The 27,254-nt window shown below is 40.0% G+C and overlaps 1 protein-coding gene across 2 annotated transcripts in view; it reads left to right on the plus strand.

Moving 5' to 3' along the window:
- The window catches only part of LOC122802723 (interleukin-5 receptor subunit alpha-like), a 451,682-nt gene that overhangs the window by 72,982 nt on the left and 351,446 nt on the right, over positions 1 to 27,254 (plus strand). The window lies entirely within an intron of this gene.

A 27,254-nucleotide genomic window follows, 5' to 3' on the forward strand; every position in this document is an offset into this window, starting at 1 on the left:
AGGGATATAGACAATAGGCAAGAGGGGCTGGAATTTATTGGAGAAAACTGGCAAAGGAACCAAAGTATTGGGAGCAAATGACTACAGAGGGTAATAGAATGGGAAGAGGCTAAGAATTTATTTGGACTGCAGGATAGAGATTTCCTTCCCTATCAAAGATTGATATCAGGGTATAGGCTGTGAGAAAGAAATAGGGGGGGTCCTAAATGAAAGACCAGCACTAGTAGAGATTTTAGTAAAATCTAGAACAAAAGCTGCCATTAAAACAGGAACAATTAATAGAGTATATAAAATATTGCATGATAACTATAAGAATCAATCAGAGGAGTTTAGAAAGGATTGGGAAGAGTGACTGGATAAGCAATTCACAAGGAAACAATGGGAGGATATATGTATGTCTCCCAAATATACAACAAAATATAGAAAATTTAGGCTGTTTGCTTGGACATGTTTACAGTGATGGGGAAGAAAGAGGTACTTTGAAACACGTTTTTTTCTGGAAGTGCGGTTGGCTGGCGGACTTTAAGGAATCCCTGCAGGATGCACTGTCGGAGATGCTGGGTGGGCAAATTGGTGTGACGATGGAGAGGATTTTTCTGAGCGATGGTACAGAATCAGAACTGTCTAGACATGGTAAGGCCTTGCTGTGTCTAGTTATAGTGTCTGACAAAAAAAGCAATTACTAGAAAATCAAAATCTAAACCAATTAGTGAATATAGTAACAGAGATAAAACAACTGGAATTGAGATCTTTAGAAAAGGGTAGGAGTAAACTGCATAAGAAAAATGGGAATTCTGGGAACAATATGTACAGGGGAGGAATGAGGTTTAAAAGAAGGCAGGACTTAAGCTATGTAATGTTTGACTGAAAAAGATTGGGCAGATTATGTGATGTAAAATGCTTGCATCTAGGATTGTGTCAGTGTGGTTCAGTTTCATTTATATAAATATTTGTTTGCTTATGTTGTAAGTGATGGCTTAATAAAGATGTTTCTTGCTTAAAAAAAGGGGCAGGAATTGAATATCTATGTGATGTTGTTTAGGGTATATGATATATAACGATATATGTGATGTATAATGTTTGTTAATGGTAATTTAATATAATTCGATTACTTTTGTATAAATGTAACTTTGCCTGTGTGACAAGGAATGATTCAATAAAGGTGTTTAAAAAATCAGTGAAACCAAAGGAACCTGTGAATGGACTTGTGAATAGTTATTCCATACCAAACAACTATATTTTGGCTTATGTTTGTAAAGACACAGTTAATCCCTTCTCTACCTGCTGTGAAGCTGAAATGCAGAGCACAGTAAGTACTGACCCCAATATGTCCCTTACAAGTGAATACAACAATTGCTAAACCAATATATACAAACTTGGAACATTTGTCAACAAAATATGTGACTTTGCAGCTGGAGGTTTTATACCTTGAGGAATGCATTCCTCGAAGTTGTGTTCCGCAGGGACTAAGTGTATGCAAGTTTCCAAATGGGGTGCAGTATGGTGATTCATTGTTTTCAGAACTGGTAAGAATATTGAAAATGTTATGTAATAGTTAGAGAAATGCTTTAAAGGAAATTAAACTTCAAATGACTACCTTGGATCAGACCATTAAGGCCAGTAGTGTTTTTTCTTCTTTTATTACATTGTATGCTGGAACTGGTGCCAAGATGGACAGACATAAAGCTAGTATCATTTCTAGAAACCAAGGTAAATTGAGAAGGGATATTGCTTCATATTCTACGGGACTGGTTTATCCTATACATAAATCCAACATATCTGATAATACACCAACTGAGAAAGGTAAAAAAGGTAACAATTCAAGCGCAAGAATTGATGTTAATATTATAAACACTGCCAAACAGACTGCAGTTAGCCCCAATACAAGTCTTGTAGATGTGGAAAAATTGTTACATCTGCCTGTAACATCTACTGAGCCTTTTTTAGTGAATCCAACGGGAGTGATATGGACACCGAAGTGGCAGGCAAGCGCAAACAACAAAAGGAAAAGGGAAAGGCAAGAACCAGAGAAAACATTAGCGTATGGGTTTGACATTTTAAATCTGATGAATTTTTGTCACCTGAACTGATTTTGGTTCTTAAAAAAAGTTATAATTTTATCCCTAGCATTTCAGTTAACATTCCAAGACTTATTGTAAATTTCAAGTTGTATGTTATGAAACTCAGCTTGAGTTTTGGTACCATGTATTTCCAGAGAGGGAGAATTGTTGAGAAAGAGAAGCACTTTTAACCCTCTTTTTAAACAGCACTTTTCAAGTTTTCATCAGTCTTTGTGAAAGTGGCTTTAGGAGCCAGCTCCAATGGTGACAAGTGAGAGACAATTTGACTATACCAGAAAGAGAGGCTTTACAAGATTTTATTGGAAGGAAAGATTTGCAACTAATGAGGGCGGATAAAGGAGGTATGCTTGTGATTATGACTAATGCAGATTATCAGCAAGCCATCAATGGAATTGTTGAGTGATGAGAGAAATTATGTTGAAGTGTCCGATAGTGTGATTAAAGAGAGTTATCATAACAGATTTGATGCTGTTAGATTTATTCACTCAAGGAAATTTAGATCAGACCACTTATAATTTTTTACAAGTTGATCATCCAAAAATGGCTTCCCTCTTTGGGATTCCTAAGGTTCACAAAGATCGGGTTAAGCCTCCTTTTAGACCAATAGTCTCTGCACCTTTTTCCAAGACTGAATCCATTTCCATCTGGTTGGATCAACAGTTGAATCTCATTGTCCAAAAATCTAGAGTCTATTTGCATAATTCTTGGCACTTGCTAAAATTGCTTAGGGAGCATGTGCAGGTCAATGGGGAATTCTGTTTTGCCTCTCTAGATGTCACATATTTGTATACAGTCATCAACCAGGACACTGGCATTGATTATTTGAGGGGATATTTAGTCAACAATTCCAACTTTGATGGTGACAGTCAGTACCATATGTGAGTTAATAGAGCTAGTGTTAGACAACAATTTTTTTCTGTTTTGGTAAGAAATGCTTCAAGCAAAAGTCATGTGTGGCAATGGGGCCAGGGTGGTTGCAGCTCTTGTCAACATTGTCATGTCCACTTGGGAACAAAAATTCTTGGAAAAACATGAACTATCTGGTTAAGATTTTGTTTTATAGAAGATTTATTGACTATTTTATATTTTTGTGGAAAGGAAGTAGAGAAGAATTTTGGAGTTTTGTAAACTATTTGAATAATACCACTTATTTTTTAAGATTTACTGTAGGAGGGTTTGGAGATTGTCTGAATTAGTTAGACATTCATTTGTCATTTGATGCTCAGACTGGTCATTTTGTCAGTAAAATTTTCAGAAAAGAAAGTTTTACAAATCAGTATTTGCATCATGACAGTCTCCATCCGTACCACATGAATAGGAATGTGGTTAAAGGTCAGTTCATTTGGTTAAGTAGATTGACTTTAATAATGGAGTATTTGCTAAAGAAGTGACTTTACTCATTCATAGGTTCATAGGTAGGTACTAGGCTATTGGCCCTAGGACCTATATAAGCCTAGACAAAAGGTACAGTGGCTTTTGCCACCCAAGAAAATTATTTTCCTGTGCCACTGTCGAGCAGAGCCACAGAAGTGATCCCCGGGGTGAATTTCCTATCTCCCATCCAATCATCAAGATTTTTCTTGAAGAGTGCTAATGAGGATTTTTGTTTGATATAGATAGGTAGTTTGTTCCATAGTATGGGAAGTCTCTGGGACAGGAATCTATCCCTCCAGCATGTTCTGTTTATTGTGGTGACAAGGTTTAGGACCGTAGAGCATGTAGCTCAGAGGGATTTGGATTTCTTTAAGTGGAGCATGTCCAAAAGCTCTGGGTTTGACATAACATTGTGTGTTAGGCAGAGATCGTCTCTGAGTAGGCAATATGCGATGGAGTAAAGCTGCAGTTTTTTGAGATGGTCTCCATAGGGCATCTGTTTGAGGCTGGTAATCCTCTTTGTGAGGTATTTCTGTGGCCTTTCCAGTTGTTGTAGATGTCTTGTGAAGTACATACCAAAAGGGGTGTTGTACTCTATAATGGGTCTAATGAGTGATGAGTAGAGGGGAACAATGACCTCTTTTTTCCTGGATGAGAACCCTTTTGTGATGAGGTGTGCTACATAGAAGGATTTCCTGACTACTGCGGTGATGTGATTATCAAAGGAGAGACTACTGTCCACCTTTGTCCCAAGGTCTCTTATCACACTTTCAGTGTTAAGTAGACTACCGCCTATGTGGTAGTTCATGGGTACAGAATTTTTACCAAAAGGGATGACAATGCACTTTTTGGCTTTAAGCTTGAGGCTATGGCTTTGACACCAGGCATCTGTCTCAGTGAGGCCCTTTTGTAGGATGTCCACATCTTTTGGAGTTTTGATTATGGCTCCTAGTTTGCAGTCATCTCAGAACTTCATTAGCCAAAGACCTTCTGTGTTAGCCTGTACTTCAGAGAAGTAGATACCAAACAGGAGAGGTCCCAGGACTGAACCCTGTGGTACTCCACTTGTCGCTGGTCTGAAGTTGGATTTGGAGTCTGCTACTTTCACAGTGTGGGTTCTGTCAGTGAGCCACTTGGCAACCCATCTTGTGACATAGGGATTTATACCTAGTTTAGTGAGTGTATCTATAATTCCACAATGGGGGATGGTGTCAAAAGCCTTGGTGAGATCTAGATAGGCTGTGTGAACCACCTTACCCTCATCTATGGCTTTGGTGACTGCTTCAAAGAAGTCTATCAGGTTAGGAGACATGATCTGCCTTTTACAAACCCGAACTGGGTGGGGTCCTGAGTTTGGAGATTACCAATGTCATTGTATATAAGTTGCATGATGATACATTCCATAGCCTTGCAGACCAGGCTCGTCAGGCTAATGGGGTGGTAGTTTCTAGGGTCCATGGTGGCTCCCCCTTTGTGGAGTGGGATAACTGTCACCTTGCGCCATTCAGTGGCCACATAGCCTGAAGTGAGGCTATGATTAAACATGGTACTTTGGAGGGGTGCCAGTTCGTTCTGTATTTCATGTAGAACGCAGCCTGGGATGTTGTCAGGTCCCATGGATGCTGTGTTCTTGGCTTTGGAGAGTGTGTTTTTTACCTGTGCAGCCATGATTACAGGAACATTGCATTCTTCTGGTATAGAGATGGGCCCTTTAGGGGATGAGAGGGGGTAAAGTTAGCACTGAACCTATCTGCTAGGATGTTGGCAATATCAGTTGGTTCCATATATTTAGTGCCATTGTGCTGTAACTCAAAGCAGATCTGTTGCCATTGTGATTCTTGACATAGCTATAGAATGCTTTGTGGTTGCCTTTAGAGTCAGTGGTGATTTTAGAGTCAGTGGTGATTTTGTTTTCGTAACTAGCTTTGGAGGATTTTATGAGGGATCTCTGCTTCTTACTGAGGCTGACCAGGTAGTTTTTCCAATCATGGGGTTACTCTTTTTTGCAACACTTTCTTCTGTTGTAGAGTTTGTTTATGGCAGGGGACCACCAGATCGGCTTCCTTTTTTTGGAGGATATCATCTTGGTTCTATTAGGGATTGCACGATCCATGCACTCATGTAAGTGCTTATAAAGTGCATTTGTGTAGGATTTAGCAGTCATACCTGTATTGTTTGTCAGGATGGGTGTCATGAAGTTTGCCACTTCTGTCCTAAGAAACGTGAAATTGGCTTTGGAGAAATTTTTTACGATGGTTTCCCTAATGGGGGGGGGGAGGGATGTGGATGTCTAGGGTGATTAGCTTGTGGTCGGATCTGACCAATGAGGAATTGACCTCTGGTGTGGAGCATGCTGGAAATAACCAGATCTAGGATATTGCTGCCTCTGGTGGGGGTGTGGATACGTTGATCCAAGGCATTGGAATTTATGAATTCCAGAAAACGTTGAGCACAAGAGTTGGTACATGAGTAGTTTTCCCAGTTAATGATGGCGTGGTTGAAATCACCCATTATTAGGGTGTTAGGTTGTACCCTAATATTTTCAAAAGGTTATTCATAGAAAGAGGTTACAGTGAAGATTTGTTAGCGTGACTAGAACTTGAGGTATAGAAATTAAGATTGGGTGTCGCATGTCCAGTATTGTGTTATGGTGATTCTCATACACCAACTGGGCAATCACACTTTCTAGATGCAAGAGGAATAGATTGCGAATATTTTCTGTCCTTCCCATTGCCCATATGTCAAGAAATGTGGGCATTTAAACATTGCATACAAGAAACTTGGAAAGTTATCTCGGGCAACAATGATTTAGTGAAGAAATAGGCGAGAGACCTATGTTTTCTTTCAAGAAAACTGTCAACGTTAAAACATGTGAGAGGAATGAAAAGTCAGAATTAAAGAAAAGATCATCACTACCCCAAAGGACTTACCAGTGTGTATTCTGTAAGCCAGGCCATCACATTTGTAATTATGCTTTCATCCATTTTAAACATTTGGAAGTGACTATATGGGCTAGAGAGAGAGAGAGAGAGATGACTGTTCATCCAACCATGTGGTGTATGCAGCTATTTCTGAATCATGTTGTTGGTTTTGCACAGGCAAAATTATTAGGCATTTAAAAAAAAAGGAATCTATGAACACTTGTTAACCACCAAGAAGAAGGATTTTTGTAATGCTTTGGCTAAGCTCAGTGTTACATGTAAAGATTTCAAGAAATGTTCTTTTTTTGTATTAGATTCTGTTTCTGTCAAGGATTTCAGTAATGATGCCAAGACATTACTAGAGTGTAAAGAGACACTCTGGCCGATCAGGCCGAATGCCAATAAACTGCCTGGTTTAAATGAATCAATTAATATCAAGTGTTTTTTTAACTAAGACAAAGGATTTGAACATGAGATTTTTTATAGTATTTTAGTTACAAATCAGTTGCTAACAAGTAATACTACTTAACCAAATTTAACTGCATGCACTTTAGAGCATGAAAGAATAGTAACCAATAGTATTATGATTTTGGGGCAAAGCCCATTTTTAGATTATTTGCATTGGTTGTCTTTATCACATGATTATTTGAATGTCTTTTTAAGGTGTGTGTGTGTGTTTTACAAACTTTTCTGATCAAATTATTGTTGAAACATTAAAGAGAAGGAAAGTGCTAAGTAAAAGTGTTCGCAAGTTCTTTTTCAGCCATAGTTTTGCCTTGTATTTATTTATGTTTTTAAAACTTTAAGAAATAACGAGGAAGGTGTTTGGGAAGATTCTCATACATTTTGATGGCAAACGAACAGCTGTTGAGAATGGGCATGAAAACTTGATGCTGAAGTTTGATGAAACTTCATGCTGCAAGGACAAGGTAATATTGTTTCCCACCCTTCTTGTAACTAGTCTAGCCGAGATACAGATTTGCTGCATCCAGGATTGTTTGTAAGCTCCTGACTCCCCTAAGCCTTTCTGTGTTGGAGGGAAGCCCGCTAGCTTATCAGTGGGAGTGGCAAGCACTAGGTAACCTATCTACCACATAAGGAGTGGTTTCTGGCCCAGAAAGTGTAGTTATTGGCCATTTGGGCACATTTACCATCTCTCTCAACTTTCTGATTTAAAAGCCCGCATTTGCACTTGTTTCTTTCTGTAACTAGTCTAGTTCAGATACAGATTCTTAGTTTTAGCACTTGAATTTGCGTATTCGTGCTCAGCACTTGTCCAGAACTTGTTGTAAGCACTAAATAAGCTACAAATTACTACAGCACTCAACCTTCCTCACTACTTAGAGGAAAACAGTTTTTGCACTTAATTTCCTCACTTGCTTAGAGAAAAACAGCTCTTGTACTCACTTTCCTCACTTGTCTAGAGGAAAATAGTTTTTTATTCAGACATGTCCAAGGATCAGCTCCCAGTGTTCACTCCTGTCTATCTGATGAATCTGGGCATCTTGGGGCAATGTAGCAATTGCCCTATGTACACAGATAACCCTCTCCTCCTATCACCCAACACTACAACCTGTGAGAGATGCATTTATCTAGCCAAACTGGAGGTAAAGCTCTCTCCAACCAAGGCTGAACTTGACAGTCAAGAAGAGAAGGTAAACACTTGCACCACACCACACTCATCACATAGTCACACTAAACCTACACCATCAAAATCCACACATAGAAATACAAAAACATTTGCAGAGGCTCTCATTAATAATCTGCTCAAGCAACAGAAACCTCCAAAGCAATAACGCAAGCAACCTCCACCTCCCAACACAACCCAAATGACACACAGCCCACAGACTCAGTGTGCCACTCAAGCACAGCCCATAAGGGAAAACAATGTACCCAACACACTGGTTGTAGGTGACTCTATAGTCAGGCACACTGATGTCCCACTCACCAGGCTAAACAAGGAGAAGGTTACTCTCAGCTGCCTGTCGGGTGACAGGATCTGCCACATAATCCACACACTCAGGCCACTCCACAACAAGTACAAATATGACTCTGTCATTGTCCATGTTGGTGTGAATGACCTGAGATGTACCTCCATGGACTACATGCAAAGAGACATGAAAGCGCTCTCCGATCTTGTAGCCCATGCAGGTATGACCCTAGCCCTTAGTAGCATCTTGCCATCGCCCAGAATGATACTGCAGTACAAGGACAAAATGATTGACTTCAACAATTGGCTAAGCTTCTGGTGTCATTCTGAGGGGATCCAGTACCTGTCTGCCTGGGACGACATGGTCAATAGACCACGATGCTTTGCCAGAGATGGCCTGCACCTGTCACCCCTGAGATTCCGGATACCTGTTTTAGGCAAGATTCAAATGACAAATTCACCACTGTAACAGGAGCAGTCAAGCAAAAACTGAGGGTAATGCTATTCAGTGCTAGAAGTCTAAATCTCAAAATGCACTTCCTTGAGGCACTCCTTAAAATGGAGAACATCAATATCTGTGGAGTGAGTGAGACCTGGTTCAAGGCTCCAGAGAGCACCCCTGCATTACCAGGCTATAACTCATACCACACTTTTCGGCCATCTAACCTGGACCAAAACACCAAAGGCGGAGGTGTGTCCATATTTATTAAGGATACCCACACCTCCAGGCTAGTTGCTCAGCATAATGCATCCAAGATTATCCAAGTGCAACTAACTCTGGGCAAAACTGCAATCCAAATTGTAGCTTGCTACATATCCCCCACCATGCCGCAGGATTCCGTTTCCTCTTTTCTTGATATACTGGAAAGTATTAGGGTTTAACCAAACACCCTAATAATGGGTGATTTCAACTACACCACCATTAACTGGAAAAACTACTCAAGCACCAGCTCCTTCACTCAACACTTCCTGGAATTCATAAATTCCAGTGCCCTGGATCAACTTATCCACACCCTCATCAGGAGCAACAATTATCCTAGACCTAGTCATTACCACCATGAGTGATCGGTGTTCCACACCTGAAGCCAACTCCTTATTGGTCACATCCGACCATAAGCTAATCACCCTAGATATCCACCACCCCCCCCATTAAGGAAACCACAGTAAAAAAGTTCTCCAAAGCTAACTTCATGCTTCTTAAGACAGAAGTGATGAACTTCATGACACCCATGCAGATGGACAATACAGTTACAACTGCTGAATCCTGCACAAATGCACTCTATAAGCACTTACATGAATGCATGGATTGTGCTATCCCAAGCAGAACCAAGACTCTATCCTCCAAAAAAAGGAAGCCAATCTGGTGGTCCCCTGCCATAACCAAACTCTACAACAGAAGGAAGAAACTGTTGCAAAAGAGAGTAAAATCCCATGAGTGGAGGAGCTCCCTGATTAGCCTCAGTAAGAAACTGAGATCCCTTATAAGATCCTCGAAAGCTAGCTACGAAAACAAAATCGCCACTGATTCTAGGGGCATCCACAAAGCATTTTATAGCTATGTCAAGAGTCTCAATGGCAACACCCAGATCTGCTCTGAGTTGCAGCACAATGGCATGAAAATTACAGAACCAATTGATATTGCCAATATTCTGGCAGATAGGTTCAGTGCTAACTTTACCCCCCTCTTACCCCCAAAGGGCCCATATCTATACAGGAAGAATGCAGAGTCCCTGTAATCATAACTATGCAGGTAAAAGCTGTACTCTCTAAAGCCAAAAACACAGCATCCATGGGACCGGACAACATCCGAGGCTGTGTTTTACACGAACTTCAGAACGAACTGGCTCCCCACCTAAGCACCATGTTCAGTCACAGCCTCACGTCAGGCCTTGTGCTCACTGAATGGCACACAGCAACAGTTATTCCACTCCACAAAGGGGGAGCCAACACTGATTCTGGGAACTATCACCCCATTAGCCTGACAAGCCTGGTCTGTAAGGCCATATTTATTTATTTTTATTTTTATTTTACATTTGTTAACCGGGAGAGTCCGACTGGATACATGTCCATTTTCAACGGAGGCCCGGGGAGAAAAGCTCCAGGTACATAACAGACATATGAACATTGTTAATGCAAAAAAGGAAGATAGTTGAGTTCTAAATACAATATAAAGATACATCACATCTTGGGAAAAAAATAACAGCAGCATATAAAAAAAAACATAGGTCAGTTACAAAGGCGGGCGCCTTGTTAAAAAGCGTTAAGGATAGTGAGGTAAGAGAAGGGTAAATGATAGTGGTTAATCAGGTTTGGAACAGGGACATTGCCAGAGAGTATTGAGATGGGGTTTAAGCTTTTTTTTGAATTGTAGGAGTGAAGGTTCTGAGGTGAGCATGGTCGGTAGGGAGTTCCACATTTTACCTACAAAGTTTGAGAATAGGGAATCCCCAGCAGAATTATTGGCTTTGGTAGTTTGAGCTAAGATCTTATTGGAGGAGCGTAAAGATTGCAGGTTAATATAGGGGTGAATGATGTTTTTCAGAGCTGGTGTTTTCTCTGGGTGATACAGTATCTGGTGAGCCATTTTGAGTTGGTTGAAATGGAAAACTCTAACCACCCTAGTTGCTTCAAGTTAGTGCAGTGGTGCGTTCTAAAGGTGGAATTTGTGGCAAATCTAGCTATGTGATTGTAACAAGAAGCAAGTTTGTTAAGGGTTGTCTTGTTTAGGTTTGTAAAAAGGGGGGAGGCATAGAAAAGAGTTGATAGTAGGTGTGTGCTGGCAATTGTAATTTTAGCGTGAGGAGTGAGAAAGTGTTTTACTTTATAGAGGGAGCCAAGCTTTTTATTGACAGTTTTGATGGTTAGATTGAAATGGGTGTCAAATTTAAGGGAGTTATCAATGTTAACACCTAATAGCTTTGTGTGAGCTTCTGGTGATATAGTGATTCCATTGGAGGATGTAATAGAGAAGGTGGGGGGAAGAGTCTTGTTAGTGGGTGAGAAAGTAAGTAGTTTTGTTTTGTTGGGGTTGAGAACTAGTTGACGACTTGAGAACCATTTTTCTATTAGGTTGAAGGTGTCTTGGGTTGAAGCAGTGGGGTCTGCCAGGTTGGAGGCAGTGCTGATGATAGTCGAATCATCTGCATATTGAATGCTTGTGGCATGGGGGGTGATTGTGGGCAGGTCATTAACAAAGATGATGAAGAGAAGAGGGCCAAGGATAGATCCTTGGGGAACTCCAAGTGTAACAGGTAGGCATGTGGATAATTTGTCCTGCCATAGAACAGCCTGTTGCCTATTGGACAGGTAGGATTGGAACCATTTCAGCGTGGAATTGCTGAGTGATAGTTTTTAATGTATGGAGGAGTTGAATGTGGTTCACCATATCAAAGGCCTTGGAGAGGTCTAAGAAAAGAGCAGATGATAGTTTATTATTGTTTCTGAAGTTATTGATGGTATTAGAAAAGGATAGTAGGGCTGGTGTGGTACTGTGATTTGGCCTGAAGCCATGTTGGGAGTTGGCTAGAATTTTATTTTTGGTGAGGTGTTCCATCAGTTGTTTGTGGACACACTTTTCCATAATTTTGGCTAGGGGTGAGAGTATAGCTATAGGTTTGTAGTTGGTTAGCTCTAGTGAGCTACCACCTTTATGGAGAGGAATAATGTGGGACATTTTCCATATGGAGGATGAAGGCTTCTGACAAGGTACGGTTTATGATTATGGAGACGGGATAGGAAATGGCCTCAGCTGCTTTTTGCAGAAACTCAGCTGGGAGAAGGTCAGCTGCTAGCTTAGTGGGTTTTAGTTTTTTAAGAAGAGATGTTATAGAGGATATGGGTACTGGATCGAAGGTAAATAGATGATCTGATGTAGTTGTAGTATTCTGCTGGCATGGGTAGTGGAGTGGGCTGGTTGTTTGTTTGAATTGTGTGGCCAGGGATTGTATAGTTTCTGTGAAGAAACTATTGAATGTGTTAGCAATGTTTACAGGGCACTGTTGTTTGCAAGTTGTTGGAGTGGGGGTGGTTGCCTGGCCTCGGTGCAGGAGCTTGTTTAAGCCTGCCCAGAATTTTTGTGGATTATTAAGGTGTTTGTGTTGGAGGTGGAGGAAGAAGTTTTATTTATCATTTAAGATCATTCTTTTAGTTTCATTTCTAAGTTGCCGGAAGGTTTGGTGGGAGTGTGGGTCTTTAGATGTACGCCATGTGACCCACATCTTGTTTCTAGATAGGATTTTGGATTTTGTTTCCTTAGAGAGCCATGGTGCGGTTTTGGTTTTAGTTCTAATGGACCATATTGGAGCATGGGAATCTAGAATCTTGAGGAAGGTGGTGTTGAAGTAGATAACTGCCTCTTCAAGAGAAAGAGACGTGAGTATTGTCCAGTTGTGGGCTTTAAGTTCAGTTTGAAAAATGGAGGCGTTGAATTTATTATTGTTCCTGATTTTTTTTATGGTTGTAAGAAGGGGGATGATTTTCTTGAATTTGATAACATAGGTTATCATGAGTAATCACTCATGTCCTCTGGGTGAGTACCTGCTGAGTACTGGTCAGGATCTTTATTAGTAAGGATCCAGTCCAGGATGCTGTCTTTGTTTTGGGGTTTACCTAGTCTGGTAGGAGTGGATATGAGCTGAGAAAAGCCATGTAGATTTATGCTGCTAGATGGGGAGCTAGATGAGAAGGAATTCCAATCGATGTTGAAGTCACCTAACACTATAGATTCCTGGGGGTGAGTTTGAGTTAACCAGTGGAGAAAGTCCTCTAAGGTTTTGTTATTATTGTTGCCTGGGGGGATGGAAATACATGCTATATTTATGCTTTTATGTTTGTTTGGTTGAAGTTTTACAAGTAGAATTTCGGCATTGTTTGTTAGGAGGGGTTGTGGAGAGGCAAGGGAGATTTGTAATGTATTTTTGTAGAGTATTACACCGCCACCTTTACGAGTTATTCGGTCTGCTCTTAGTATATCATACCCTGGTGGGATTATCTGTGTGTCTTTCGTACTTGGTTTAAGCCAGGTTTCTGTGAGACATAGTAGGTCTGGGGAACAAGTAGCTAAAAGGGCATGTAGGTTGTGAATCTTATTGTTTACACTTCTGATGTTTAGATGACAGGTCAGAAGAGAGTTAAAGGGTCTAGAGTTTAGATTGAGAAGTGGAGGGGAGGATAGGGTGGAATTAGAATTGAGTGGAGGGGAAGGGCCAGGGTTGGGGTGGATATCACCATCTGTGGCTAGTCTGTGATTCAGAGTGGTAATGAATTTGAGGGCTTTAAGTAGAAGTTTGTAGTAATGTTTATCATTTGGCCTAATATTGGTAGGTTTGATAATTATATAGCGTTCGAGTTCTAACAAGGAGGGCGAGTAGGGAGTTGAGTCATGGCCTCTGTTGTTAATTATGGGGGAGGGGTTGGTTTGGTAGCCTGGGTGGTGGAAGCCTATGTAAGACCAGGTTTCATATAGGGTAGCTAGGTAAGGGACAAGTAGGAAGGGAAAAAGAGTTAGTATGATAAGCTTCCTGGGTGGTGTCATATTCCGTTTGATCTTAGAGGGCAGTAGTGAGGTACAGGAATTTAGTGGACAGTAGGGGGAGTGGTTTGAGGTTATAAAAGTACGAGTACTGGGGGTGGGTGGAAATAGGGGGCAGGGCGGGGAGCGGAGCGAGCACGAGCGAAGCGAGTGTTCATGAGCGGGTTTACACTAAGCCACTAGAGCCCAGGTTTCAAGATGTAACTCCTGAATAATTAACTTGCAGGTGAGTAATCTCATCTAAACAAACATCAGGTTCAATTCCTATGCTTTGGGAGCTTGTTTTTAAAATGTTATAGCAGTTTGCCTTAGTTTTAGAGTGTGTTCTGTAGTTTAAGTGGAGTATATGAAAACAAGCTTGGATTTTTTGTTTGGGTAAGCCTAGGGAGATTCGTGCTAGTGCTGAGGACCCTTAAATAATACTTTACTTTAAAGTCTATACTAAAATGACCAGATAATGACCTGTTTTGTTTGTACAGGTTGTGGGCAATAGTAGAGTAGTCGCTCGAAAAGGGCGAAGTTCTTTTCTGTGGCCATGGAACGTATCATCATGGAAATCATAAACAAATACATTGGTAATCGCCAAACACTGGACCTCACCTAGTTCGGGTTTGTGAAAGGCGGATCATGACTCCTGAACCTGATTGACTTCTTTGAGGCAGTCACTGAAGCTGTAGATGAGGGTAAGGTGGTTCACACAGCCTATCTTGACCTCGCCAAAGCTTTCAACACCATTCCCCATTCTGGAATTATAGGTAAACTCACTAAACTAGGTATAAATCCCTATGTCACAAGATGGGTTGCCAGCTGACTCACTGACAGAACCCACACTAGGTTCAGACTCCAAATCTGACTTCAAACCAGTGACAAGTGGAGTACCACAGGGTTCAGTCCTGGGACCTCTCCTGTTTGGTATCTACTTCTTACTTCTCTGAAGTACAGGCTAACACAGAATGCCTTTGGCTAACAAAGTTTGCAGATGACTACAAACTAGGAGCCATAGTTGAGTCCTCAAATGATGTGGACATCCTACAGAAGGGCCTCACTGAGACAGATGCCTGGTGTCAGAGCCATGGCCTCAAGCTTAATGCCAAAAAGTGCATTGTCATCCCCTTTGGTAAAAACTGTGTACCCATGAACTACCACATAGGCAGTAATCTACTTAACACCGAATATGTGATGAGACCTTGGGATCCAGGTGGACAGTAGTCTCTCCTTTGATAATCATATCACCACAGTAGTCAGGAAATCCTTCTACATGGCACACCTCATCACAAAAGGGTTCTCATCCAGGAAAAAAGAGGTCATTGTTCCCCTCTACTCGACACTCATTAGACCCATTATAGAGTACAACGCCCCTTTTGGAATGTACCTCACAAGTCATCTGCAGCAGCTGGAAAGGCCACAGAAGTAATTCACAAAGAGGATTACTGGCCTCAAACAGATGCCGTACACTGACTATCTCAAAAAACTCCAGCTTTACTCTGTAGCATATTACCTACTCCGAGATGATCTCTGCCTAACATATAAAGCTATGTCAAACCGAGAGTTGTTGGACATGCTACACCTAAAGAAATCCTAATCCCTCCGAGCTACATGCTCTAGCTACCTAAATCTTGTCACCACAATAAACAGGACATGCTGGAGGGATAGATTCCTCTCCCAGAGACTTCCCATACTCTGGAGCAAGCTACCCATCTATGTCAAGCAAAGTTCCTCATTGGAACTCTTCAAGAAAAATCTTGATGAGTGGATGGGAAATAGGAAATACACCCCGTGGATCACTTCTCTGGCTCTGCTCAACAGTGGCACAGGAAAGTAACTTTTTTGGGTGACATAAACCAGGGAACCCTGTTAGCTAGGCTTACTTAGGCCCTTGGGCCAATAGCCTAGTACCTGCCTATGAACCTGTATAATAATACTACAGAAGTGCAGTAGTAATATGTGCAAATTAGTGTGGACTGAATGTAACGTTTACAGAACACATTCTTTAGTATGTGAAATGTCAGCATGAAGGTACAGATGTGGAAAACAGGACAAACTTTTATATCGTGTGATGCATATTTTTATATTGTATATTGTACATGTATATGTTAGGCTGGTGATGCTGACTGCTTTGCTGGCCCTGGCTAGACTTGTTATTGGATAGAGAATGGAGGAAATTGGAAGAATCAAGTGGGTTGTGTAGTTTAATGAGGTTGAATGAAAGAAACACACTAGGTCACACTGAAGTAATAATTTAAGCTAAACAATTTGTATATTTAGGAAGCTAGCATGGTAGTAAGAGCAGACGATGATGGGAGTCCATGATGAATAGAAGAGAGGCATTGCAGTTATATTCTTGAGCAAGTTAGCATCACACACCTTAATTCATAACATTTGTCCATGAATTTCTCTTTCCTTGAAACACCCATTAAGAATACCATCTTTTATTTTGACCAGTGTTTTGTTGAGGATGCTATTCATGATTTCATTATCATAGAACCAAATCAGTTCTTTCAATATATCTTTTTTTTTTTTTTTTTTTTGTAACGCTGGAAAGAAAGGCCAGCTGTGCAGTGCAGCTTGTCATCCTTCAAAAATTTAGAACACTCTTCAGGTATCCCAAGTTTATTAATTGTAACTTCTGCCCATTGAGCTAACAGCTGTATATCAACAAGCTTAGCACTGCTGACACTCTGAGAGTATGGCACCCCTAAGTCCCACGCTTCCCAATGGGACTTTCCATCACACATTTCAAATAATAATGGAGGGATGATCCCCTCCCAGTGCATCAAAATCTAAATACCAACCATCCATCCACAGTACACCCACATGGTAACTTGTTTGCCAACTCAGGCACTTTCCGGGATAGAACTTCATCCTGTGCCAACTCATTATTAATGCCATATTCATTCTGCAAATATTCTTCCTGGCAATAGCCCCAAGAGTGATGCAGTGGGGGTCTGTTGCCTGTATGCTCAATGGGCTGCATTCTGACCTTTCATTGAATTGTGATCTATTGCTCACAACCAGGACCCCGATCCCTTTTTGTTATGTTCTCAATCTGTTACACATCTTCTTTCTTTTTTTTAACTATAAAAGTGTATCATATATCCTAATTCCTATAAAAGAAGCCTGAATTGCATTCAAATCTGAACATATTGATCCTCACAGCTGGAAGGTGATCCTCATCTGGGTGAAAATGGACGACATCCTTATCTTCCAGGTCTGGGTACTGTAGCACCAAATATTCCATCACTGCCACTTCTGTGCTCATTTTACCATTTACATATCTCCTGGTCCTGTTATTGGCTGTCCATTTGGGCCCATATATACATACCAGTTTGAGCAGAAACACACATTTACTGTAGCTTCTGGAAGATGATTTTGCACCAATGCAAGACATGTACATATAATCCTTTTCAAACATAGCTGTGAGAATCAACTAGTATCATTCTCTCCACACGCTAGTAGTAACAAAACTCCTGATTTCCAGAGCCTTTGCCATGTGGGAGTAGGTGCCAGATTGTGCCATATTATGCAGCATTGTCCATTCCAATAAGTCACAAGTTTATGTCCATAAACAGGCTACTTCCCTCCTGGATAAGAGTGGACTCTCCTTTTTTCCTAATACAGTAATGAATTACTAACCAACAATATTCTTTTTGGGATGAAAAAGAGCAAAGTGTTTGTAAATACAGTATCATCTGGTCACCAGCTTCTTTTCTTCTCTTACTGTTCATTGCCTTCTTCCATTTTCTTTGTTTAATTTTTGACTCCCTGCACTATGCGATGTGTACAAGATATTCTATATGCATAGTGTTATCTATAGCAGTTTCTTTTTTTTAATCTAACCTAGCATAGACAAGCTCTTGATGACCATATCCATGTCATCATAGGTCTCCTATCTCTCTAGTGTATTTACCTAAGTAAACAAAGTGCTAAGAGAGAATTTCAGTGTTGCTTGTGCTTTTACTTTGCGAAGTATCTGAACAAGAAGTGAGAGTGTAAGTGTATTGCTTGTATGCAGTATGTAACACCTTGTTATTTGACCGATTCCTTCCAGCAACACTTACTGCTTTTGACATTTCTTCCTCAGCCACACCATGAACACTTATTCTGGTCCTGCTGGTTTGCCTCCCGCTATACTAAGAAAGAAAAACAAGGACTTACCAAGGAGCCCTTGCTATTGCTGCAGACACAATCTATGCCTTAGCCAGTAGTGGGTGAATATGTAGTGACCAGCAGTTGTTCTTCTGACCACTCCCATGCCTCTCTGGCTTTCTCTGGTGTAGTCCTTTCGTCCAGTAATAACTGGGGATCAGACATGTCCTGTTTGGCTGTTAGTGTCTGAAATGAATATTTGGAACCATCTTTTATACAACTGTGAGTCACTCCGAGAGATTCTGCATAGGGAAAAGTGGGAGGAGACCTTTAGACACATCAGACATCCCTCCATAGAGACTACTGTAAAGATAAAACAAAAGATTAAAAATGTTTTATATCAAAAATTAAGTACAGTTAAGAAATATGAGTTTCTTGCCTTAGCAAGGTATGCTTTACAGACTGTGGATTCTGTTGTTCACATGCCATCACAGTTGAGCACCCCCTGCAATGAAATTCTGGTGGAAACATGGTCAGATTATTCTGATTATGACAGAGATGGAACTTCTTCTCCTTCAGATTTACAATCTCATCTCCCTTGATTACACAGAAAATAAGAATTCTTATCCTTATGTGGAGGGATTTCTTTTAATCAGACCATAGTTAGGATGAATGAGATATTTTTATGGGGACAAATATATGTTCCCCTTAACTGAAGAGATATTATGATATGCTACAAATGAGTATTCCTCAACCATCCCTCATATATTGCCATCCCTGGAGGATGTGTTGAATGCTGCCTGCAATCATCCTGATACCCAGCCATCAGTCTCTAAAGAGTAGATTACATGTAAAAAGTACCTGAGAGAAATGCAGTTATTTATTTTTTCTCACCTTAGATCAGATCCAGCAGCTATATCCACTGTATCACCTACTGGAAATAGACTGCCATTGTACACTAACCCTTCACCTTTTGAAAAGGAAGGCAAAGTGTTGGATCACCCTGGTAAGAGAATATTTTCTTCTTCCACTTTGGCTTTCAGAATTCTCACCTATCAGACATACACATGTGGCAGTTTAAGCATGTTTTATGGTTAGTCTGAGGGAACTTACTACCGCATTCCCTTTAAAAGAATATTCGTTTTTGAATCTAGACTGTTTTTACCTTATCTCAGGTATCCAAACATGCTTTGAAGAGTATTTATAATTATGTAGTTACTGTATCGAGGGCCACTGGTACTGCTGTGGTGTTGAAAAGACATGCGTGGGTATGTAATCAAAAGTTTGCTGATGAGGTAAAATCTAGATTGTACTTTAGATAAGGAGCTAGTGTTTGGATCTTCTGCTACTCAAGTTACTCAAACAATTTAATGAAAGAGAAGAATTGGTTCATGGAGTACCTAATATTTTTCATATCCTCCAGTAAAAATCTGTTAATTCTCACTCTTTCACTGAAAAGCCAAATAAGCAAAGCCAACCTGCTGAACAAGGAGCAAAAAAATAAATGTCCAGAGAGAGAAACAACAAGAATCAGGGGCATTGAAGAAAAAGAACAGACCAAGACCAACAGTGTGACATGACTATATCAGCATGCTTTCCTTATTCCCTCTCCTCTGATGAATATCTCTACAGACCTGTCATGCAGCCCAGTCCTCGACATCCCCCTATTGCAGACTCTTGAGTGTTAAAAGTTGTGTAGGAGGGTTATAGATGTTACTAGATACAAAAACCTGCTTTCATGAGCATTCCTCCCCACCTTCCAAGCCAAACATAACATTTTCATTAGGTTCTTCAGTCTGTACACACCAAATGAGTCATTGAAACAGTGTCTGTAAGTCAAAGAGGAAAATGTTTATTTTCCAGAACTTTTCTCATACGAAAGAGAGGCCTCTTGGAAACCAGTGCTTGATCTTTCATTTCTAAACTTTTATGTGAAAGTCCCAAAATTCAAAATGTTGACCTTACAGAACCTGTTACCTCTCATTCCTCTCATGAGTTAGATGGTAACACTAAACTTAAAAAATGCTTATTACCACATTCCTATAGCCACATGCTGCATGACATTTCTAAAATTCTCTGTTTCTAGGTCACATCACCAGTTCTACACCTCCAAAGGTGTTCAGAAAATGTCTAACACCAGTCATAGATTATTGCAGACTGAATGGCATTCACATATTTCCTAATTTAGATGACTTTCTTATCTTTGCATCATCTTAATCCAGATGTCAAGAGTAATTTTATGTTTCTTTTGATCATTCTGGGCTTCCAGTTAAATGTTGCAAAATCATCCTTGACTCCATCTCACAGGAATGTGTTTTTCAGCTACCTGCTAGATACTTCAACTCAGAAGGCCTTTTTGACACAAGAGGATGTGGATTTTTATCTAGAATCTTCCTGAGATTCTCCAGTTAGTCTCAGACGTCTGCAAAATAATTTCTCAGGATCCTGTGGTTCATGGTTTCTGTGATTGTCATGATTCTGCTAGCTAGGTTACACATGCAAAAGATGCAATGGTTTCTAAAATTGTATGGACCCAGCAATTACCTTTTCTGGTGCATCAAATCCCAGTTTTGAACTTTCTAAAAAATGGAACTGCATTGTTGGAGACAACAAATTTAGCAGAACCCAGGTATCCCTTTCTCTCCCCAGAACCCAAAGCAATCTCTCACCGCAGACATTTCAGATTTTCCTTTGGGAGCAGTGCCCAATGGGATACAAGCGCAAAGCATATGGAATTAATCAGACAGGCCCAAGGCACATCAGTATAAAGGAGATGTTGGCTGTGTTCCATGACTTGAAATTACTCCATCACCTGTCGTGCCAGGATGTCTATAAATGATTACACATTTGTACCCTATGTAGACTAGTTATGGCAGTTTGGAAGGTACCTCTATGTCATTCCTTCACCCTCCAAGCATCTTACATTCCATCACAGCAAAACATAATGGAAATCAAGCTATGCAAGACCAGTGTAGACCTTCAGAAAGGAAATTGAATGAGGAGGTTTTCCAGGAATGGATCCAGTTGTTGGAAACCCCTCAAACAGATCTGTTCACATGCGTTCAAAACAGATAACTAATTAAATTCTGCCGGGACTCCTTGCAAGCAAGTCCGGAAAGCGGATGTATTTTCATTCCCTTGGATGGGAATGTTTCTCTACGCTTCTCCGCCCTTTCCACTGATACCCAGTTGTCACTCTCTTACTTCGGACACAATAAAAGAGTCTTCATGGGTTCTGTTTAAGCAGCTTTATTTTATACAAGCACATCATGATAGAAGTTTACTGACTTTAACTTAAATAACTTATATGCAAACTAACTGCTGTAATCACACATGTTTACTCTCTGGCTGCACTCACAAAATGGCACTAGGAACGACATGTGCTTGGTATTTATACATGCACTCTCAGTCTTTGATGTGCTTCTTTAAAGTTACAGCACATAGCACGTGCTCTCTGATCTACATCCTCCCTCTTGAAAAAACAAACATGCAATGTTATGGATATTTTGACATGCAGATATCACAATTATCAGTCATGCACTAATACAAGATATAATACATATATACACATGTTGCTACATATTTCACACTGGGCTTAGATACTTGTCCATAATGTGTGATATAAAATTAGGAATTGGGGTTAACTACTGGAGCTGTCTCTGAAAAATGTTTATCTGTGATTTACTTGGAACATCTTCAGGGATGGAATCAGAGGTAGGAACGCCCTCTGGGATGGAAACAGTAGTTGGCTGTCTCTGAGATTTAGAGTCTAAGTCGCTATAACAATGTTGTGATGATGATAATTCTGGTACAGGTAACAGGTATTTACAGTTTCGCCTGTACTGTGTACCTTCCGAGTCTATAAGTTAGGATCTCGGTTTGGGGCATTTGCCAATAACATGCCCTGTGTGATCAAAACCTTTTCTTTTTGAAGTCTGACCATTTCTCCTTCCCTTAATGGAGAAAGAAATCTGCTTGACTTGTCATACGACTTCTGGATTGAACGTTTCTTAAATTATTGAGCCTTGATGGTCTTATTATTCTTGGATTTAGTCTTTAGTAAATTGATAGGACTAGGTAGCGTAGTTCTTGTTCGCCTGGAAAGAAGTCATTGAGCTGGAGATCCGAGAACATCATCAGGAGGTATGTTCCCTAAGGTTAAGCAGATTTAAGAAAATGCCTGAATTGTCATGTTTTGACCTTTCAAGTAGCTGTGTCACACACCAAACAGCTTGTTCAGCCAGGCCGTTTGACCATGGATACTCATAACTGCTGGTAATGTGTAGAAAGTTCCATTCTCTTGCAAATTTCTAAAACAACTGGATCGTAAATTGAGTACCATTGTCAAAAATAACTTTGTGCAGACTACCATGAACTGAGAAATGATGTTTCAGCTTAGTAATAACAGTAGTAGATGTTAGATTAGGTAGTAGTTCAATCTCAAAACCAATTTGAATAAGAGTCTACCAATACCAATTAGTGATCATTGTTCCATTCAAAGATATCAGTGGCTGCTATCAGCCAAGGTAATCAGGAACTGGATTTAGGTGAAGCAGTTCTCTTTGCAGGTATGATCTAGTACTATTGCATGCTGAACAAGAAGAAAGTACTTTATCAATGTCTTTCAGTACTGAAGGCCAAAATATTAATTCTCTCGCTTGCCTCTTGGTGGAAGCAGAACATGGGTGACCATGATTTGATGTACTCATGTTGTAAGGAGGCAGGAACAACAATTTTAGGACCTTTGAAAATAATGCCATCTTCCATCAGCATTTCATCTCTGTAGAGAAAATAGGTTTGCACTTCAAGTGGTACACTAGATTGCTTTGACGGCCATCCAACATTAAGGTGGTGACTGAGCTTCTGCAAAATCGGATCAGTCGTAGTGAGATTTCTCAACTCATCAAGCCTAGTGGTAGATAAATTACACATTGTCATCACATCAAAGTCCAAGTTCTATGTGTCAAGATGTTCTGTTGTATTCCTGGGTGATCTGGATAAGGTATCAGCCAGATAGAGTAGCTTACCTTCCGTATAGACCATTTTGAAGTTGTTCTTTCGCAATTTGAGCATTGTTCTTTGTAACCTTGCTGGAGCTGAATGTATAAGTTTCTTTAGTATAGTAACTAGAGGCTGGTGGTGAGTTTCAATCTGAATAGCTCGACCATAGATATAATCATGAAACTTTAAAGAAATCAGATACTATTGCCAAAAGTTCTTTGTCAGTTTGAGCATACTGCATCTCAGTTTCGGTAAGTGTTCTAGATGGATAGGCTACTGGTCTGCCCTCTTGAAGTATAACTGCACCTAGAACAAATTTTGAAGCATTGCAGGAAAGAGTAACTCGTTTGTTCACATCATGATATCTTAATTTAGGTGGGGTGGCAATTTTCTGCTTGAGGTCATAAAACGCCTTCTGGTGCTGTTCTAACCATGGTCATGCAACATTTTTGCATGTTAGCTCTCTTGAAGGTGCCGTAAACTCACTGAAGTCTGGTATAAACTTGCCTAAAAAGTTAACTGTGCCTAAAAACCGCTGTAGAGCTTGAACATTGTCTGGTGCTGACATCTCAATAATTGCTGCTTGCTTTTCGGGTCTGGTCTCAAGCCAGTAATGGTAAATAAATGACCTACATATGTAACTTCTGGAAGTCTGAATTTGCACTTCAGAGGATTGAGCTTCAAGTTCACTTCACATCCTCTGTCTAGAACTTTATTTAGGTTTCTGTCATGCTCTTCTTCCCCATTGCCTCCAACCAATAAATCATCTACTACTGTGGCACAAGGATAATCTGAAAATTTTGCTCCATTGCATGCTGGAAGACTTCATTTGCAGAATTTATTCTAAATGGGATCCTTAAAAATCTGAATTTGCCAAACAGAGTACCAAAAGGGATTGGTAATGAAGATTTGTGAACAAGCATCACTTGCCAAAATGAACTCTTTGCATCCAATACAGAAAATAATAGTGTCATTTGGTATTAGAGCTGCAACCTCTTTGACCATATGCATTGGATGATGTGGTCTTTTCAATGCCTTGTTCAAATCTCTTGGATCAATGCATATGCTGATTTCATCTGAGCCTTTTTTTGTGAGCTGCTTCCATAGACGATACCCATTCAGTTGGTTCTGTAACCAGACAAATTACATCTTGCTGCACCATTTTATCCAACTGAGCCTTAACTTTGTCTTGTATAGCTATCGGGACTCTTCTTGCTGGTCTGACTACTGGAGTGACCTCTGGGTCTAACTTCATAGAATACACTACTGGAAGTTTACCCAACCTGTCATTGAAAACTTCAGCATATTATGAGAAAATGGATTCAGAAAAATTAGAACTGGGAGATGTACTTATGTGATGAACTTCTTTGGTAAAAGAAAGATTCACTCTCAAACTATCTTTGAGACCCAATAAAGACTGTAGTGGTCTTATGACTACATAGAATAACAAGTTGTAACAGTTCTTGGCCAAATAACAAAGCATCACTGAGCCTTCAGTTCGAATCTCTTCGCCTCCATGAGCAACAGGTTTCGCACTACTGGCCACATTGAGTTGCTCATTAGTTCTCACTCTAACAAATGTAATATATATAATATTACACTTTGAACCAGTGTCTACTTTAAGCTCTGTGGGTTTACCATTGATCTGGACTGTACAGAACACTTCACTCTTTGCCAATAAATTAACTGCATCAACTCTTTCACCAATTACTGACAGACCATCCACATAGAAAGCTGACTGCTGCATCTCTGCTTGATCAACCTGCTTTTTTGTGTAACCTTTCTTTACTACTGCATGAGGTTTACCTGATTTGCAAACTTTTTGCAAATGGTTCCATTTTTACACTTGTGTCATTGCTGACCAAATGCTAAGCATTTTTCACTTTTAGACTCATTCTTTGCATCACAATTTTAACAGTTAACAATAAAGCTGGACTTGGGTTTTGCTGATTCGTGTTTGTACTGTACTGAGCATGCTGCTTTAACAGAAATGGTCTTAGAATTTGCTGGAAAACTATGTGGTTTCCTTAATGAGACAGCAGGGGTGTGGCTGCCATGTGTTTAATAGGCCTATTTCTGTTTGCCATGTGTTGCATGCTGTCTACATTTGCTCTGGAGTCTGTTGAAACCATGCTGTTGTCACTTGCAAGCATACTTGTGTGTTTTTCTGTCAATTCATGGATTTGGCAAATCTTTGTGGCTTTACTCAATGTTCAATCACTATCATGAAGCAAGATCTTTCTCACAACAGCACTATTAATACCACACATGAGCCTGTCTTTTATTAACTCATCTTTTAAGTCACCAAACTGACATGTTTTAACCTTGTTTCTCAGATTAGTTATATAAGCTGCAAACGTTTCCCCTGGTTTCTGATCTCTCGTGTAAAACAAATGCCTCTCTAGTGTAATATTTGTCTGGGGCTTACACATTTCTCTAAACTTGCACGTCAAACTTCCATTCACTCAGCCTAACAATACAACAGTTTTCACCTTCTTCTTCATATACTACCGGTGCATACACAAACGAACGCTCTGTTTCTATGGCCTCTGACCCAGCTAAGTTTAGCAAAATGAATGCCTTGGTGCATGCATTTTTATCTGAATAAGCTGCTTGTATAAAAATATCATATTATTGCTCAAATATTATCCAGTTCTCTGCAATATTCTGATCAAATACAAGAGGTAAGGGCTTTTGAATTTCGTCTGCCATATTAACACATACCAGTGAAGGGTTTTGCAAATAATCACAAACACATATACATATACCAGTACTTGTAACTTTGCTCAGTATCACAGCGAGCCTCTGTAGAACTGAACTTCACAAAATAAGTATCTCTTGAATAATGTAATACTCTTGAAATTACTGTATTGCATGAAATCTCCTCTTATCAGTATAAGAAACATGTCAGATAACTGCACGATGCAAGCCTCTGTGTAACTGGACTTTGTGAAATCGGTTTCTAGGTTAGTGTAATAAATTTGAACTTATTGTATTGCTAAAGTCAGTTATCATCATTTTAAGAAGCACTTCAAATAACTGTATGATGTGAATGAATGGGGCAAGAGAAGCTCAGAGTCAGTAACATTTCTAAGCAATGGCACTTTGCGAATAAACTGTAGAGAACACACTGAAACTTCCCCAAAATGGTAGCACCTTTCTAGGCAATTCTCTACAGTTCAAAAAACACTCTATAATGGCGGTACTTTGTGAATAGACACACCCAGCACAAGAAACTTTTCAAAATGGCTATACTTTGACTGCACTTTCACGAAATAGTTGCACTTTGCACACAAACAACTCTTCAGAATACATGTACAGTAATAAGCACACACTGGAAGCACTTTACACACTTAGAGATACTGCGAATAACTTTAGTTATGCCCTTGATACAATACAAAATCGTAATTATGCCAAAACATAGCACTTTGCCAAAAAACATACTTAATTTATACTTAATGTGCCCCTTTTTGCCCTTATTATATTCGTTTTGCTCGTTTAATCTGTTTTTATGCCCGTTGTACATTTCTTGTGCTCATTTTACTCTAAACATGCCTGTTTTGCCTTAAACATGTTTGTTTTGCCTTTAAACATTCTTATTTTGCCTTTAAACATTCCCTTTAGTTAATAAGCCTTTTATGCTTCCTGCTTGTTTAATAATGCGTTTTGTACCCTTGTACTGCCATGTTTTATTCTTTTTATGAAACAAGTAGTTTGTGCATATTCTCATTACCGTTGCTTCTTGTCTGGCACTTTTTCATGCTTGTTTCTCTTAGTTTACCTTCACTGTCATCTCTGCACCTTATGGCTCAGAATCTTATTCGCTGCAATCCTGCTTCTGACATCATGTCGCTCTCCTACTTTGGACACAATAGATGAATCTTTGTGGGTTCTGTTTAAGCAGCTTTATTTTATGTAAACACATCACAATAGAAGTTTACTGACTTTAACTTAAGTAACTTATATACAGACTTAACTGCTGTAATCACATATGCTTACTCTTTGGCTGCACTCTCAAAATGGCACAGAGAATGGCGTATACTTGGTATTTATATGTGCACTCTCAGTCTTTGATGTGTTTCTTTAAAGATACAACACTTAGCATGTGCGCTCTGATCTACACCAGTGTAATTCTGAAGATTCAGAAGGACTTCCCAAAAATGTTTGTGGTGACTCCGATGTTCTTCATCTCACATTGCTGCAGTCCTTACTTATGGGTAGTCCGCTGTCCTCGGTCGGCCCGAATACCAAAGTATTAGGCTGACGTCGGTCATGGGCGCACAGCCCTGACATCAGAGCGTCAGGGTATAAAAGCGCATGACCGACGTCAT

The sequence above is a fragment of the Protopterus annectens genome, chromosome 5.part0 (genome assembly GCF_019279795.1).
Source record: "Protopterus annectens isolate FY-2018-M chromosome 5.part0, PAN1.0, whole genome shotgun sequence".
NCBI lineage: Eukaryota > Metazoa > Chordata > Ceratodontiformes > Protopteridae > Protopterus > Protopterus annectens.